Below are 17,460 nucleotides of genomic sequence, written 5' to 3' on the forward strand. Positions count from 1 at the left end.
CAGTCATCTTCTCACTGCTGAAGCAGCAGTGGGATTCAGCAGCCCCCCTGGCTAAGCAGCCTTTTCTAAGGACTGCACCACTCACTAGCATGAGGAAGAAGGCTAGAAAAGGCACCTTAAAAACTGCTTCACCCAACCCTGGCCTGCTTACTTCAATAGGCAGAGATCCTATCTTGTGATTAAAATACAAAAAAATAAGGGGCAGCTAGGTGGTGCAGTGAGTAGAGCACCGGCCCTGGAGTCAGGAGGACCTGAGTTCAAATCCGGCCTCAGACACTTGACATACTTACTAGCTGCGTGACCTTGGGCAAGTCACTTAACCCCAATTGCCCTGCCTTCTCCCCTCCAAAGGAAAAAAAAAGAAATATGAAAAAATATACAAAACTTTTGTGAAGATGATTCCACTCACCACTGGTACATGGAATGTGCACACGCTTATAGACAACACAAAATCCAGTAGACCTGAAGGATGAACAGCACTTGTTGTGAGAGAACTCAGCAGGCATCACATCCAAATAGCAGTCCTGCATGAAACAAGGCTGGAAAATGAAGGCCAATTTACTGAAGTCAGAGCTGAATACACTTTTTTTTTCCTGGAGAGAGCACAGTGATGGGGAGCACCATGAAGCTGGTATAGGTTTCCAAATCAAAACTGATCTAGCCAACAAGCTTATTTACCTCCCAAAAGGAGTGAATGACAGGCTCATAACAATGTGATTGCCACTTGAAGGAAAGAACCATACCACCATCATTAGTGGGCATGCTCCCATCATTATGAACCCTGATGGAGTCTGTATCAGTAAGGCAAGATTCAAGACCTTGAGGATAACCATGAACATGCCTGTAGGGTTCAGAATCACAAAGTATGAAAAACTCTCTAGGTAGAAGGCAGAGGAAGAATAACATTTATTTAGACACCAGAGGATCCAATCCCAAGACCAATGACTCCAATTCGATATAGTAGTAGTTATATTCCAAAAACAGTAAGCCCGCCTCAATCTAGCAACAAGGAAATTATAACACAGTATTATAGCAAGGAACCAAGTAATCCTGTAACTTTCCTCCTGCCCCTGCTAGAGCCTTTCTGTAAACAATCACTCATGAATCCTAACTGTCTGTTTGCCTGCATCCTGCCCTGGACTTCTGAAAGCCCTTGCAGTTCTTAGAGTCCTTGCAGTCTCCTGAATTCTCTGGATTCTCAGTTCTCCAATCTCTCGATGCCGTGGATTCTCAGCTCTTTGATCTCCAAACTCTCCGCTCTGCCGTCTCTCTCCATGCTGGCTACCTCAATGTCTTCTTGATGTTTGATTCTCAATTCTCCTCTCAATTCTGCTGCTCTGAGTTCTGCTGCTCTCACACTCTGGGCTCTCCTTATATATAGTCCTAGCCAGCATCTGATTGGCTAGAACTCAGTGCACATGAAATTGGCTCTGGTCTTAGCACCTCTCCTTAGGGCCCTGAGGGTTTCATCCCTCTTGTGACCTAAATAGCAAAAGAGTGTGAGTCTGGGCCCTCATACCTAGTAAGTAAAGGGTATAAGCCTGCCTACAATCAATCCTCTCCTAATCAAGTTTCCCTTGACTGGCTCCACCTGAGAAATTTCCCTTAACTAGCTCCACCTGAGGTCTATTGAATGGGCTGAAAGATCTTTAATCACATTATCACCACAAAGTCAAAGGAAAATTTTATGAAGGCCTGGAGACCTCATCATCAATGTGCCAAAAGAGGACAAGCTTGTCATTCTTGTTGACTTTAATGCCAGAGTAGGCACAGACTATCAGACATGGCAGGGAGTCCTTGGGAGGAATGGAGTTAGAAACAGCAAGTAACTTATTAATGAAGACTTGAGTGTTTTATGACTTTCTTATCACCAGCATTGTCTTCCATTTACCTAAACACAATAAAACTTTATGGATGCACCCTTGCAGCAAACATTGACATTTAACAGACTATGTCATTGTAAGTAGAAGAGACAGGTTTTAAGAATAAAGAAGGCACTATGTGGCACAGAGTGCTAGACCAATCATAAGCTTATCCTCTCCAAGTTAAACATTCACATTCAACAAAAGCAGTAGCAAAATGACTACCAGAAGACTAAATGTCAACAGATTAGAGCACTTCTCCATGCATAAATAGTTCACTGCTAACTTAGAGAGAAAACTGAGCCAATATGTGGCTGGCAACAGAAGAGCAGAAAAGGAGTGGGCAGCTTTCAGAGATTTGGTGTACAGCACTTTTATTCATCTAGGCCAGAGCACTCACAAACACCAAGATTGGTTTGATGAAAATTATGGGGAAATTCAGAAGCTGCTAAAAGAAAAACAAGAACTCCGCAGGATAATTCATCTGTCTCTAAGACAGCAGCCTTTAATTCCATCAAAAGTAAAGTGCAAGTGAAGCTTAGAAAGATGCATGATGAAAGCAGATGATACTCAGTTTTACATTGATAGTAACAATCCAAAGCACTTTTATGATGCCCTGAAGGCTATTTATGGGCCAAAGATGCACTATAGGGTGTGTCTCAATTACTCAGTGCTGATGGAGCCACATTGATCAGCAATAAGGACATGATCTTGGAAATATGGACTGAACCCTTCCACAGCATCCTCAACAGACCATCATTAACCAATGCTAAAGCCATTGACCATATACCTCAGGCTGAAGTCAATAACTCTGTAGCCAAACTTCAACTGAAAAAGAAATTTTGAATGCCATAAGGCTTCTCTTATGTGACAAAGAGCCTGGTGCTGATTCTATTCTACCTGAGCTTTACAAATCAGGGGGTCTATCACTTTCTATAAAAACTGACTGAAATATTCCAGGTTATGTGGCAAGAGGAGCTTATCTCCCAGGAGTTCAAGGATCCATCTCTGTAAAGGAAAGGGAAATAAATTGTCCTGTGACAATCATGGGGGAGTGGGGCAGGCGGGGTGGGGAGTCCTCTCTCTTTGTCATTGCTGGCAAGATTCTTGCCAGAGTCCTGCTTAGTAGGTTGATCCTTCCCCTGGAAGATGGTCATCTACCCAGGAGCCAGTGTGGCTTCAGAAAAGGCTGATGAATGTTTTATGTAGTGTTTGCTGCCCAACAACCCCTGGAGAAATACCAGCAGCAGAACAGTAGTCTGTACATAATGTTCATCTATCTAACCAAAGCCACAGATGCTGTTACTCACGAGAGCTTGTGGAAAATTAGAGCAAAATTTGGTTGCCCAGAGAAGTTCATCGTTATTGTACATCAGTTTCATGACAGCATGTTTGCACACGTTCCAGATAATGAATGATGCTCTCAAGATTTCCCAGACACCAATGGAGTGAAGCAGGACTGTGTGCTTGCTCCCGTACTTTTTAACATAATGTCTTCAGCAATGTTGTCAGATGCTTTCAATAAGAATGAAAATGATATCAAAGTCAGCTACTACCATACTGGTGGTAAATTATTTATGTTGAAAAGGCTACAAGCCAAGACGAAAGTGGAGGGAGAGTTGGGGCATGATTTTTTTGTTCTTAGATGATGGCATATTCAATGCAACCTCTGAGGCTGAGATACAACAGAGGATGGATGGATTCTCTGCTGCTTGTGCTAATTTTTGTATGATAATTAATACCAAGAAAACAGAGGTTCTCCACCAGCCAGCACTGTATCGTTCATATGTGGAATCATCAGTTACAGCAAAAGGAAAAATTCTGAGTGCTGTAGATAAGTTCAATTGCCTTGGTAATGTACTTGCCAGGGATGTACACATAGGTAATGAGGCTGACACACATTGCCAGAGCTAACCCAGTTTTTGGAAGCTCTGAAGGAAAGTGTGGGAGGGAAGAGTTATTAGACTGCCTACCAAACTAAAGGTTTACAGAGCCATCGTGCCGACCTCATTACTGTATGCCTGTGAAACCTGGACAGCATACCAGTGTCATGCCAGGAAACTGAATCCCTTCCATTTGAATTGTCTTAGAAAGATTCTTAAGATCATCTGACAAGATAAAGTACTGGACACTGAGGTCTTTTCTCAAGCTGAACTGCCAAACATTCAAACTCTATTGAAGACTGCACGACTCTGATGGACTGGCCATTTTGTTTATATGCCAAATGTATGTTTCCCTAAAAGAATATTTTACAGAAAATACACAAGATAAGTGCTTGCACTGAAGTCCAAAAAAGAGATACAAGGACACTCTCAAGCTCTCTCTGAAGAACTTTGAAATCGGTTGTGACCCATGGGAGACACTGGCAAAGGACTGCGTGGTGTGCCCACATCAAAGAAGGCATTGTGCTCTATGAGCAAAGCAGAATTGCAGTTGCTTAAAAGAAATGTGAGATGAGTACATTTAGAGACGTCTCTACTCCAAATGGTCATATGGACTGTTTGTGCCTAACCTATAGTAGAGTCTTACAAGTTTGTATTGGTTTAATCAGCCATAGTCAGACACGCTGTACCTTTATCCTAACACGGTGATGTCATTTTGCTTCTCTTCAAGCACAAAGGACAACAACCAACCCACCAAGTGAGAAATGTTGGGGGGTGATTTAACCAGGTCAATTATATTTAAAATGCTACATATTACGCATTTTGGCTGTACCTTGAAAGGGTCCTACTATCCTAAAATGTCTAACCAGGCTACAGAGAACCATAGTCAAAAGAAAAATGGAATGCCTTTCCACCCTGGTTGCAAGAAATAATTTTGCTGTTGTACCTCTGAATGGTTATGTGGTTCATCAATATGCCCTAATGCTTTCTGTCATGAAATCAATTACAGACCAATTGAAAACAACCAATACCGATAGAGCAGAGGAATGGACATCAATCAATGCAGGTAATTAGTGTGGGTCCATCTGCCCTGAGGTTTAATTAGGAGTTGCTATACATTCTGAGTCTGACCTTGCTACCTTAAATGAAATCATGGAAACAAACTTAAAACATTTCTTTGTGGCTTCATTTTCTATCAGACGTAAATTAGCACTGAACCAGGAGCAAGCTGGTATTCTGGAACTGGCTCTGCCACTAGCTTCCTGAGTGATGATGAGTAAATCGTCTTCCTTCTCTGAGTCTTAGTTGAGAGGATTGAACTGAATGACCTTTAAGGTGCCTTTCAATTTTGTTCCTCCGTGTTCTATATTTTAAGGTTCTTTCCAGCTCTAACATTCTCAATTCTAAAGACCCTTTCAGCTCTAATATTACAGAGATCTACATTTGGCATAACTGCTTAATGCCTACTTCACCCTTGTAATGCTGATGTCTTATGTCCCCAGAGAAGGGTGTATGTCAAAGACTTGGAATGGAATGGTAGAATCTTGGGACTGGAATAGTAAATGCTATTCATTCATTCATTCATTTGTTATGAAAGAAAGTTTAGAAAGAACCAAATCCTTCCCCCTCACTGTGTAGCTGGAAGGAGGCCAAGAGGAAGAAAAATGACATGGCCAAGGTCATACAAACTAGTTAAAATATGAGAGGTTAAGGCAGTTATTTATTAGCTGTTCTGTAGAGCATATGGAGTGTCCAGAGAAATAAAAAATAAAATGAAATTCAGTCTTAGATTAAAAAAGGAAAAGGGGGACCCTCAATATTAAGGTAACACCATTACATAGCTATATAACTCCCAACATCATCTTAATCTTCCTGGAAATCTCAGCAGAGGTTGCCAGCTTAAGCTGAAAACTCCCTTTTCCAGCATCTGCTGTGAAGAGAGTGAAGGTTGCTATGGAAACAGCATCTGGCCTATTCACTTGAGTTTTGGAGGCGAGGAAACAAATAATAAAAATAAGGCAAAACCCAAAGAGTGATGCCTTTCTTCGCTTTCATCAAAATGAGTGTGTATATTAGGGGGAGGGTAGAGGAGTGAAGGGTGGAAAACGAAAGGAAGTTTCAAGGAAAAAACCAATCCCCCAAACAGCATGAGCTATTTAGTTACTTATTTATGGTTGTTGAGCGTCCATCACATTTGACTTGTTTTCTACTGTTTTTCTGCCAAAAGCAACATAAAGCATTTGGCAGTGGGATGCATGGAATTGTACTAAACAGCACAAATATGTGTGTGCACTTCCACTCTGGTATTACAACACACTCCTTTGGGACTATATGATCAGGGTGAGAGGCATGCTGGGTTGTTCTGGTCCCTAAGGTCAACCTGAGTCTGTGAATAGAGTGTAGCAGAGAAGGGTGGAGGGTGTTCCTTTTCATAATGATAATAATAATAGCTAACATTTATATTGCTCTTACTACATGCCAGGCACTTTGATAAGCACTTTACAATTATTATTTCATTTAATACTGACAATAACCCTAGGAGGCTATTATTATCCCCATTTTACAGATAAGGAAACTAAGGCAAACAGGGGTTAGATGACTTGCCCAGGGACACACAGCTAGTAACTTTCTGAGTCTGGATTTAATCTCAGGTCTTCCTGACTCCAACTCCAGCTCTCTATCCATTGAGCTACCTAGCAGCCCCTGCTTTACCCTTCCTATGCCATTGGCATTACAGTGTCTTAGAATGTCAGCAACAGGGGGGAAACATATAGCATGGTGGAGTAGAAAGACAATATTAGACTAATGTACTTCTGAGTGATCCCAAATCCTGGATTTGAGCATTTACCAAATATACAACTGTGAAAAATCACTTTGTCTTTTTAGATTTAATTTCCCCATATATAAAATGTTGAGGTTAGACCAAAAATAGAACAATCACACCCGGTATAGTGCCCGACAGTTTATAAAGCACTCTCTCCGCCACCTCCCTATGAGGGATACAGGAATTATGATCTCCATTGGCTAGATGGGAATCAGCCTGCCATAGTGGACAAAGCGCCAGCCTCAGAGCCAGGAAGAACTGGGTTCAAATTCCACCTCCAACACCTACCAGTTATGGGTCGTTGGATAAGTCACTTTAACTTTTAAGCGCCTCAAAACAATTCTCTGCGAGTGTAAGCTACCATACAAATGGAAAGCCCAACAACAACAAAAATGGAAAAGAAATGACACTGAATGATAATGGTAGGGTTTGTCACAGCAGAGGGAAGAAATTACACTTCCACCCCTCCTTTGCAGAGGCAGGAGACTAGGGGTGTGGAACATTGACTGCACTGCTAGATTCAGATCACTTTGCTTAGCTTTGTTGAATGTTTCAGTTCTTTATTCTTTGTTACAAGCAAGGGTGTACTAGCAAACATTTAACAAACAGCTCTACAGAAGAAAAAAATAAGTACATGGCATACTTTTAAGCTTAATCCATATTCTTAACATTTTCTTAAATCTATATAATCAACAAAACAATCATGCAAGCTGTAATTCATAGCATTTCCAAGATGTAATGGTCACCCTGAAATCTAAAGATGGGGGAACACCTGAGCTGGCTCCAGCACACCCCTGAGTACAGGAAATGATGCTCTGAGGAAGGGAGCTGGGAAGGCTATATTTAGAAGTTAAGATAATATAAAAATAGAGACTCAATTTAAAAATTTTAAGAATATAAGCTATATATGTGCATTTCCTCACTGGGAGTTGCCAGTACTGATAGGATCACCCACCCAGGGGCAGCTGGGTGACACAGTGAGTAGAGCACTGGCCCTGGAGTCAGGAGGACCTGAGTTCAAATTCGGCCTCAGACACTTGACATACTTACTAGCTGTGTGACCTTGGACAAGTCACTTAACCCCCAACTGCCCTGCCTTCCCCCCTCCAAAAAAAAAAGAGACAAATTCTAGGTATAGAAATAAAAAAAAGGAAAACAACAAATCTGGGCTCAGATACGTGACACTTACTAGCTGTGTGACCCTGGGCAAGTCACTTAACCCTGAATACCTCACAAAAAAAAGGATCACCCACCCAGAGCAAAACAACAAACAAGCAAAAAAAAAACGATCTTATAGACTGGTTAGGTGACATGTTCAATGTCATACAGAAAGTTAATGACAGAATCCCAATCCAAGCTCTTCCCACAACATCCCTCTGCCTCTCCATCAACAAACAAATATCTTCTCAGCATACCATGTCCCCAGAGCTGCACTGGGCTTGGTGGAGCACACAAAGAAGCTATAGCAAGCTTTCCCATAAGGAACTCACCCTAAATTTTAGAAGACAAAATTCCCACACATGAAATAATTAGAGAATATTATAAGAAAATCTAGAACAAAGGGCTAGTTAGTACATCTTTGATCATAATACAATAAGCATTTAGAAAATGAAAAGATTACTGAGAAGCAGCACAATATAGTGACTAGAAAACTAGTTTGGAAGTGAGGAAGCCCTGGGTTCAGGTCCTACCTCTGACATAGAAGGGCTGTATGACCTTGGACAAGTCACTGAACTCAAGCAGTTTCTCTAAGTTGCAGAGCAATAGACGATCTTCGCTGCTGGAGGGACTTTCCTCACCAAGGACTTCACTACACCAATCAAGGCCAAAAAAAAGGAAAAAAGATTAGGAGAGGCTCAGTAATCAGTCATCGGGGAAATCTTTATGGAGGTTATCTGAGGCAACCCTAAAGGCACTAATGCCAATATTCTCTTGGTTCAGATTTGATGGTGGGACAAAACGAGGCTCTCCCAAGTCATTGAACAACTAAGAAAAGAGGATGGCGATTCCCGAACCCAGCAAAGTTAGGTAACAGGGATTTAATAGATAGTCTCTCTGTTTCTGCTCACCAGGGCAGGATATGATAAAGAAATGGTGCCTTACCTGTTGTCAGGCACTCACCCAGCCTGAGAGACTTTGATTCCTGAGATTTATGAGAAGATGAATCAGGGAAGCCGGTCATTTAGGTCCCAGGATAGCCTCATCTTTTTTTTAGAGAAAGCATCAAAATCTACCCCCATGTTGGGAGTGGGACGTAGGGGTGGAAGAAGCTGCCTCAAGAGAAGCATGGATCAGTCAGGTCTCCATTTAGGAAAAACTCCTCCCCAAAGATTAGGGGAGATGGAGAGGTCTGGGCCTCCCTACATTGTATGGGAGAGGAAAGGAACTGTTTCGTGGAAATTCTGGTAAATATCAGTCCTATCACAGAGGTGCCAGAACCCAGGCCTCAAACTATAAATAGGGCATATATATGGATAAAATTACAGAAAAGAAGTTCAAGTCTGGGAAACAGGGAGAAAAGAAGGATAGAAGTATTTATTAAGGGCTTACTATGTGCCAGACACAAAAGGAGAAAAGAACAGAGATAAAAAATGAGCAAGGTCAGAGAATTCATTGCATTGAGCTAGAGGGTACTTGGGAGACTAGGAAGAGAGGGAGGGAAATTTAAGGGAGCCTGTATCCCAGGCAAGAGGGTTGGATAATGGTAGAGTTATGAGAAGAAAAGAACAGAATGAGAAGGAGGGACAGATAGATAGCAGTGGAGAGCAGACTGATTTGGGTTGAAATGTATAAGAAGAGAAGGAGTGTGGAAGAAGTCTGGAAATGTGGCTTGAAGTCAGATGGTGCAGGACCCTAAAGATTAGACTCAGGAGTGTACACACATCATTTGGTAGGCAATGGGGAGCCACGGAAGGCGTTTAAGAAGAAAAGCAACTTTATTAGGAAGTGTATTAGGAAGACTACATGAAAGATGTCTAGTAATATGGAAATGATCAAAAAAAATTACCTTTTTTAAACAAACAGCCTAATCGCAACCATGCCGCTATGTTTAATTTGGATTTAAACTGTTTGATGTATAGTGTGGCTTTTCTCAGAGTCCTGGAGTGAGTGTTTCATAAAAGATTGATTGTCTCCTTTTATGAGACCACTGTGGCTAATTATTCCAAGAGTTATATTATAGATGATACAGGAGGAAGAGGCTTATTAAGGAAATAACACAATACTACTTACTCTCTGACCTGGGCATTGATTAGTAGGAATCCGTGTCATTGGTAAGATAGAGATTCCTCGAGAAGAGACCAAGGCAGACCTTTATGTGACCTTAGGTAAGTCCCCTCCTTCCACTAAACCTCCCTTCCCCTGTATGTAAAACGTGACAGATCGTCTCTAAGGTTCTTCTTAGTTTTTAAGTTCTAGGTGATATGTAGGTTATATATAAATTCACCTTCAGCACACATCTACACCTAAAAACCAATGTAACTTATTTACTCAACTTTCCAATCCATCAACAAGTCTTTACTGACCAAACAAACTTTACTGACAAACAGACACTGTGAGTGAAACAAGAGAAATTTCTGTTGTGGGTCATGCTGTAGTTGGGGAGGAAGCCAGAACAAACACATGAAAGTTAGAGAACCCGAGAAGACAGTAGGTACCTACTAAATAATATGGCACAGACTTTGGGTTCCTTTCAACTTAGAGAAGGGAGACGTATAAGCAGGATTGGTAGGGGCTTCACAGAAGAAGAAGGACATTGAGGATTTTGGTACATTCCATCCCAACAACTGATTTTCACCTATACAGTGCTGGGTAACCTTTTAGGGAAGGGCATTATCAAGCAGTTGTTTAGTCATTTTTCAGATGTGTCTGACTCTTTGTGACCCCATTTGGGATTTTCTTGGCAAAGATACTGGAGTGGTTTGTTATTTCCTTCTCCAGTTCATTTTACAAATGAGGAAACAGGCAAACAGATTAAGTGACTTGCCCAGGGTCATACAACTAGTAAGTGTCTGAGGCCAGATTTGAACTCAGGAAGATGAGTCTTTCTGACTCCAGACTTTATCTACTGTACCACCTAGCTGCCCATTGTCAAGTTGGGATCTGTCCAAAGGAAGAACAATAGAAGGCTGAGGGAACTGGATCCATGCCACATAGGAATAAGCTAATGCAGGAGTTCTTAACATTTTTTGTGCCCTGGACCCCTTTGGCAGTCTGGTGTAGCCTATGAACCCCTCCTTAGAATAATGCTTTTTAAACACCTAAAATGAAAGATATAGACTTATGAAGGTTAGTAAACATAAAGATGTAATTTTTTCCCATCCAAGATCAGGGACACCCTGAAATCTATGCCAGGTGGGTCCTTAGACCCCATGTTAAGAACTCCCGGATGAAAAGAACTGAGAATACCTGACTTACCAGGACATAAGAGCTGACTCCAAGTATTTGAAAGACTCTCATACAGAATGGGGAATACCCTTCTACCTGATCCCAAAGGGAAGAACCTGGAGCAATGAACCAAAGTTGTAGAGAGGCAGATTATAGCACAGTGTAAAGAAACACTTCCTGAAAACTAGGATTGCCCCAAGGTAGGATGAGCTGCCTCAGGAAGTAGTGGGTGCCCCTTCACTGGAGAGGGAAGAGAGTGAAGCAGAGTCTGGAGCCACATATTGGGAGACTGTCCAGAAGATTTCAATTCAAGTAAAAGTCGAACTAGATGAGACCTAGGGTCCCTTTCATGTTGGAGACCCTGTGATTCAGTAACTATAATTTTAACTTTTCCAACCCTCTGTTGATACATCAGGCTGACCCAGGGTAAGATTCTAACAGAAATCAGGAACATGTCTGCTTAAGGCTGAGGGAAAACAGAGGCTTTCTAGATAGAGAGGAGAAGCACAGCCTCCCACTTGTGATTTCCATTGAGTTTCCTTACCTCCTACGGGCATCACAGAAGGACTCCACCAAACCCTGAGATTCTCACCCTGGGGAGCGCCATTTAGGGATTTGCCAGCATTTCTGAGCGGATATTTACCAACCTTAGTTTCCAAGATGAAGCTGACTGGAATTTGAAAAATGGAGGTTTCTTCTTTGCCTTACAAGACTGTTTTAAAGATCATATAGGAAAATGTATATAAAAATGTTAGGTTGCAAGATTCTCGAAAGACTATCATTTCTTTCCACATGTCTCTCCAGAGCCTGGCAGACTGCATGGCATACATACCGTGAGCATTTAGTAAATATTTGGAATTGAATTGAAATACCTTACGTATATGTAAGTGCAAAAGTGAGAGCGCAGGATTTGAGGTTGAGCGACCTGTGTTCAAGACCATGTTATGACCATTGTTATCATTGTGGACACCCCACTCATTAGCTATGTAACCATGGACAATCACTACAACATTTCTCTAGACGTCAGTTTTTTTCACCTTTGGAATGGGGTTATGGTTCTTACAGTAGCTGTTTGACGGAAGTGTGGCAAGAAAAGGGCTTAAAAACCATAAAATGTGTTATTTGTTAAATATAAATAAAGCACAATATCAATTTGAATGATAAACCCCTACTTCCCTTAAATGTCTATTTAAGATACATTGTGTCTCCCTATGGGAGAGAATCTTTTGCCCAGAGAGGATATATCTCTATTTATATATTTTATGGGAGATAGCATGGTGTATAGAGTGCTAGACCAGAAGTCAGGAAGACCAAGATTCACATACTGCTCCTAACAGTTGTCACAGTAACTCTGAGACTTGTGAGGCTCATATGAGCTAATATATGCAAAATGCCTTGTAAACTTTAAAATGGCATTGCAAGGTCAGTTATCATTTCTGGTAAAATTAAGTTATATTTTGAGGTGGGATTGTCTCTCCTGTAAGTAAAGAGAATAAAAAAGGAAGTGGCTAGCCACAGTTTTCATTCCCTTCCATGGATAATCCTTATTTCAGTTTGTCACAATCAAATAAATATCTGTATTTCTTCAGCTCTGCTTTGGATGGCCACAAACCATGGCTGTAATTGTGTTGGTAAAAGACTGGTTTCAGCCCCCAATGTCTATTGTGTATGTTGAAGAAAGGAAGCTCATTAGAAAACTTCACAGCTTTCTGGAGGAAGATGAATTTCTGCCAAAAAAAGTCACTCTTCCTACTTTAGGGACATCAGTACCCCAGGAGTTAACCATAAAATTAACTAATCTAATTAATTTTCTTCTTTCCATTAAACAACCAGAAAGGGGGGAGGGAGAAATCATATCAAGCTGATTTCCAGACCAAAGTATTTCTTAGCATGGTTTTTCCAGGGTTTATATCAAGCTTATCAGTTTAATTGAATCAAACTAAACTTCACTGACCTACCTTTGGCTCAAATACACAACTACCCAAACACTGTTTTGTGATGCTTCTGTAAACCTTTTATCAGAATATCCCTCTTGGCAAAAAGAGTGTGAGTCATTTTGTGGACCCCTCCCTTTTTGGATTAATTGCCTCCATGTAGGTGAAACCTGGAAATAAAAGTGCACATCACTCACCCAAGGACAACCACTAGCTGCCCCTTAAAAGCACTTAGACTGAAATTGAGGGGATGTCCATCAATTGGGGAATGGCTAAACAAGTTGTGGTATATGATTATGATAGAATACTACGGTGCTATAAGAAATGAAAAGCAGGATACTTTCAAAAAAAAAAAGAAAACCTGGAAAGACTTACAAGAACTGAGGCAGAGTGAGGTGAGCAGAACCAGGAGATTATTGTACACATTAACAGCAATATTATACCATGATCAACTGTGAATGACTTAGCTATTCTCAGCAATACAATGATCCAAGACAATTCCAAAGGACTCATGATGAAAAATGCTATCCACCTCCAGAGAAATAACTGATGGAGTCTGAATGTAGATTGAAGCATACTTTTTTTACTTTATTTTTCTGATTGATTTTTTTTGGGTCTGTGTTTTCTTTTAGAACATGACTTATATGGAAATATGTTTTGTAGGACCACACATGTATATTTAATATCAAATTGCTAACCTTCCCAGAGAGGTGGGGAGAAAGGGAGGGAGAGAGAAAATTTAGAACTTGAAATTCTGAAACATAAATGTTAAAAAAAAATTTACATGTAATTGGAAAAATATTAAATATTTTTATCAAAAAATACTTTGACTAGATCCCTAAACAGGGGTCATAAAGGACTCTTGTTCAAGATCACAGAAAGTTAAACAGCAGCACCTCTCCCTCCCGACACACAAACATTTTGCAGTTGGCTAACCTTCCTCACCCCCCAAAATCCCTCCAAAGATCTGTAGAATCCAGGGAATTTACAACACTACCATTTAGTGCTTCCAATAATGGGAAGGGCTTAGATCTGAGCCAGAGTAGACCAGGAAGAAAGATTCACCAAGGCCAAAATTAGCCTCAGATACTCACTAGCTGTATGACCCTGAGCAAGTCCCTTAATCTCTATTTGCCTCAATCTACTGGCAAAGAAAGTGGCAAACCACTCCAGTCTCTTTGCCAAGAAAACCCCATGGACACTATGGTTCACAGGGTCATGAAGAGTCAGACATGACTGAATGACTGAACGACAATGACAATTTCAAAAAGGTTGGTTATCACTGTCATGGTGGAGAAATTAATACTCTTCTGGTCTGGTAGAAGTCTATCTGAGACAAATTTATTCATTAAATTCTATGTCTTGGTTTGCTTAGAGAGAGAACTTAGAAGGTAGAGTTTCCTCCTCTTTATAGGAATTCTTTCTAAGCCAAGACATTTCTACTTAAAATTTTATAGTAATCAGAATTCCACAATGAGATAAAACAATTTAAAAGGTCATTTCTAGGATTTTTGATTGCTTGGCAACTATAAAAGTGTTAATGGTTGAAAGTGCACCCTTGGAGATCATCAGTCTTCCTAGAAAACTAAAATCAGGTCTTGGTTGTTACAAAAGAGTCTCCCTTGATAACGTCCAGGATTAAAAAAGTTAGAAACCTTCCTTCACTGAACCAAAGGACACTCATTTCACTTCCTTCTCCTTTCAGTATGTTCAAAAGTGAACCAACAAATTAAGACATGTATACTACCAGTTTGGTTACTACAAACAAAACAAAATCTCTCTAATAATTTTATTTGAGGAATGTTAAGATCCCAATCTTGATTAATTCTAGGATTCAATTTGGTCTGTGACAAGACTGAGATTAAGGTTCAAGATCAGTGACCATCGTTTCCTTGGCATTTGGCTAAGTACTGATCAAGTTTCTCCCATTCAGGTGAGTCCAGAAGGCTTCAGGTTAGAACACTGTCATAATATTATTTTTTAATATTTCATAACCCAACTGAGGCCTATGGGAATACACTTCCACCCTCTGTATGAGTAGTACCATGGTGGTGACACAGAGGGATGAAAATAGTCTAGGGGCCCCAATAAAAAGAAATGTCTTCTAGGAAAACCAGGAAGCAGTCTGGCACAAAATAGGTTTAGACCAACATCTTATGTCCTCTATCACAATTCAAATTCAAAATGAATCTGTGACCTGAATACTATAGGCCATATCATTAAAAAAAATAGAAGAAATCAGGTGCATTTCACACTAGATTAATTTTTAACCAAACAACACACAGAGGCAATTACAAAAGATAAGTAGGTAATTTTGATTACATGAAATTGAAAAGGTTTCACATGAACAAAATGTTATTAGGATAAGAAAGAAAGCAGTTCAAAGGGAGAAAATCTTTGCATCAAATATCTCTGATAAGGGGTTGATATCCAAGACAGATAGGTACCTAATAGAAATATATAAAAGCAAAAGACATTCCCCAATAGATAAGTGAACAAAGGATATAAGCAAACAATTCTCAGACTATGAATTGCAAACTTTTCTCAACAATATGAATGAATGCTTCAAATCATTAATAACAAGGAAAATGAAAAATAAAATAATTCCAAGGTTTCAACTCATACATAGCAAATTGGCAAGGATGATAAAAGATGGGGATAGTTCATTTTGGAAGAGTTATAGAAAGACAGGCATACTGTTGTAATAAACTGTTGGCAGACCCATTAATCGGTCCAGCCATTCTGAAAAGCAATTTGGAGTTAGGCAAAGAAAGAGACTAAAATAGGCATAGCCATTGACCCAGATATTCCACTGGTAAGCATATATCCCAAGGATGTCAGTGATGATGAAAAGAAAGTCCCCACATCCACCAAAATATTTATAGCAACACTTTCTGTAGCAGCAAAGAAGTGGAAATAAAATATTACTATCCTATAAGAAATGATGACTGGGGGAAGCATGGGATGACTTTCATGAACTGATACAAAGAACCAGGCAACCAATACAAACAAAGCCTCCAACAATGTAAATGGAAAGAACAACAAAACAATTGAAATTAAATGCTGTGAAGTCATAATGTTCAAGTTCAGCCATAAAGAAGAAATATGAAAAGACACTTCCCTCTCTTCTTTGCAAAGGTGGAGGGGCATGGAAATGAAACACTGAAGTTAATATTAGACTTTTAAAATGGATTGTTTAGTTTTGCTGAATTGTATTTTTCCTCTTTTTTTATTCTCCACTATCTGGAATGACTCTTTGGGAGGGAGAGAGAGAGGAATATGTAAGGGAAAGTAGGTTATGTAAAAACAGAAGTTTAAGAAATTTTTTTTTTGTTATCTGGATCCCTTTGAAGTCTTTTAAATAAACCCTTTGGGTTTTCTTTTCTTTTTTTTTTTTTTGTATTCCCCCACCCTCACACATAAAGCGCAGACTTATTCTACTTGGCCCCAGAGAACAGAACGAATAGCAAAGGAAGGAAGTTGCAGATTTGGGCTCCTAACAATTAGAGTTGTCCAAAACTCAGCAGGTGATCAGTTTGTGATCCCTGGAGGTCACCTAGCAGAGGCTGGACCACCACTTTTGGGGTGTGTAGGAGAGGTGATTCTTATTCAACTATAAATTAGACTAGATGACTTCTGAGTCTCCTTTTAACTCCAAGATTCTGGGAAGCCACAAAGATGGGAGAGAGAGACAGAGAGACAGAGACATAAAGAGACAGAGAGAGATAGAGACAAAAAGAGACAGACAGAGACAAAGACAGAGAGGTAGAAGGAGAGACAGAGAAAGAGAAAATGAGAGGAGAGACAGAGACAGAGACAGGGAGAGACAGAGAGAAAACAGAGCCCAGCAGGTAGTAATAACTTACATGGATATAGTGCTTTAAGTTCTGCATAGCTCTTTCCTTACAACAACCCTACGAGGTAGTTAGTTAATGCCAGGCTTATTATTTCCATTTTATAGGTTAGGAAACAGACTCAGAAAGAAGCGATTAGCCCTGATCATACCACTAGTAAGGGCTGGAGGCAGGATTTGAACCTCTTGACTAAAAGGTCAGCACCCTACCCTCTATACCAGGAAGCCTCTCTCTTTACTGGTAGGCACAATTGTCAGTTCAAATGCTTTTTAGCTGATGGGAATCACAATGGCTTCCTTCAAGTACCAGCTAAAATCGCACTGTCTCTAAGAAGCCATCCCCCAATCCCCTTAAATGTTAGTGCTTTCTTTCTGAGATTATTTCCACTAGATTTTGTATAAATCTTGTTTGTACATAGTTTGTATGTTGTTGACATCATTAGACTGTGAGCTCCTTGAAAACAGGGACTACTTTGTCCCTTTGTGTTCTCAGAACCTAGCACAGTACTTGGCACGTAGTAGGTATTTAATAAATGCTCAATGACTTCATATGAGCTTTATGTGTGCTGAATTTTCAGAGTGAGCATTTGCACCTCAGAAAACAGCAGATTTATAAAATGAAGAATCATTTCCCAATTGATAAATGATTAAAGGATATGGAACGGGTAGTTTTCAGAAAAATAAATTAAAACAATCTGTAGTCATGAAAAAATGCTCT

This window comes from Trichosurus vulpecula, chromosome 3 (assembly GCF_011100635.1).
Source record: "Trichosurus vulpecula isolate mTriVul1 chromosome 3, mTriVul1.pri, whole genome shotgun sequence".
Classification (NCBI taxonomy): Eukaryota; Metazoa; Chordata; class Mammalia; order Diprotodontia; family Phalangeridae; genus Trichosurus; species Trichosurus vulpecula.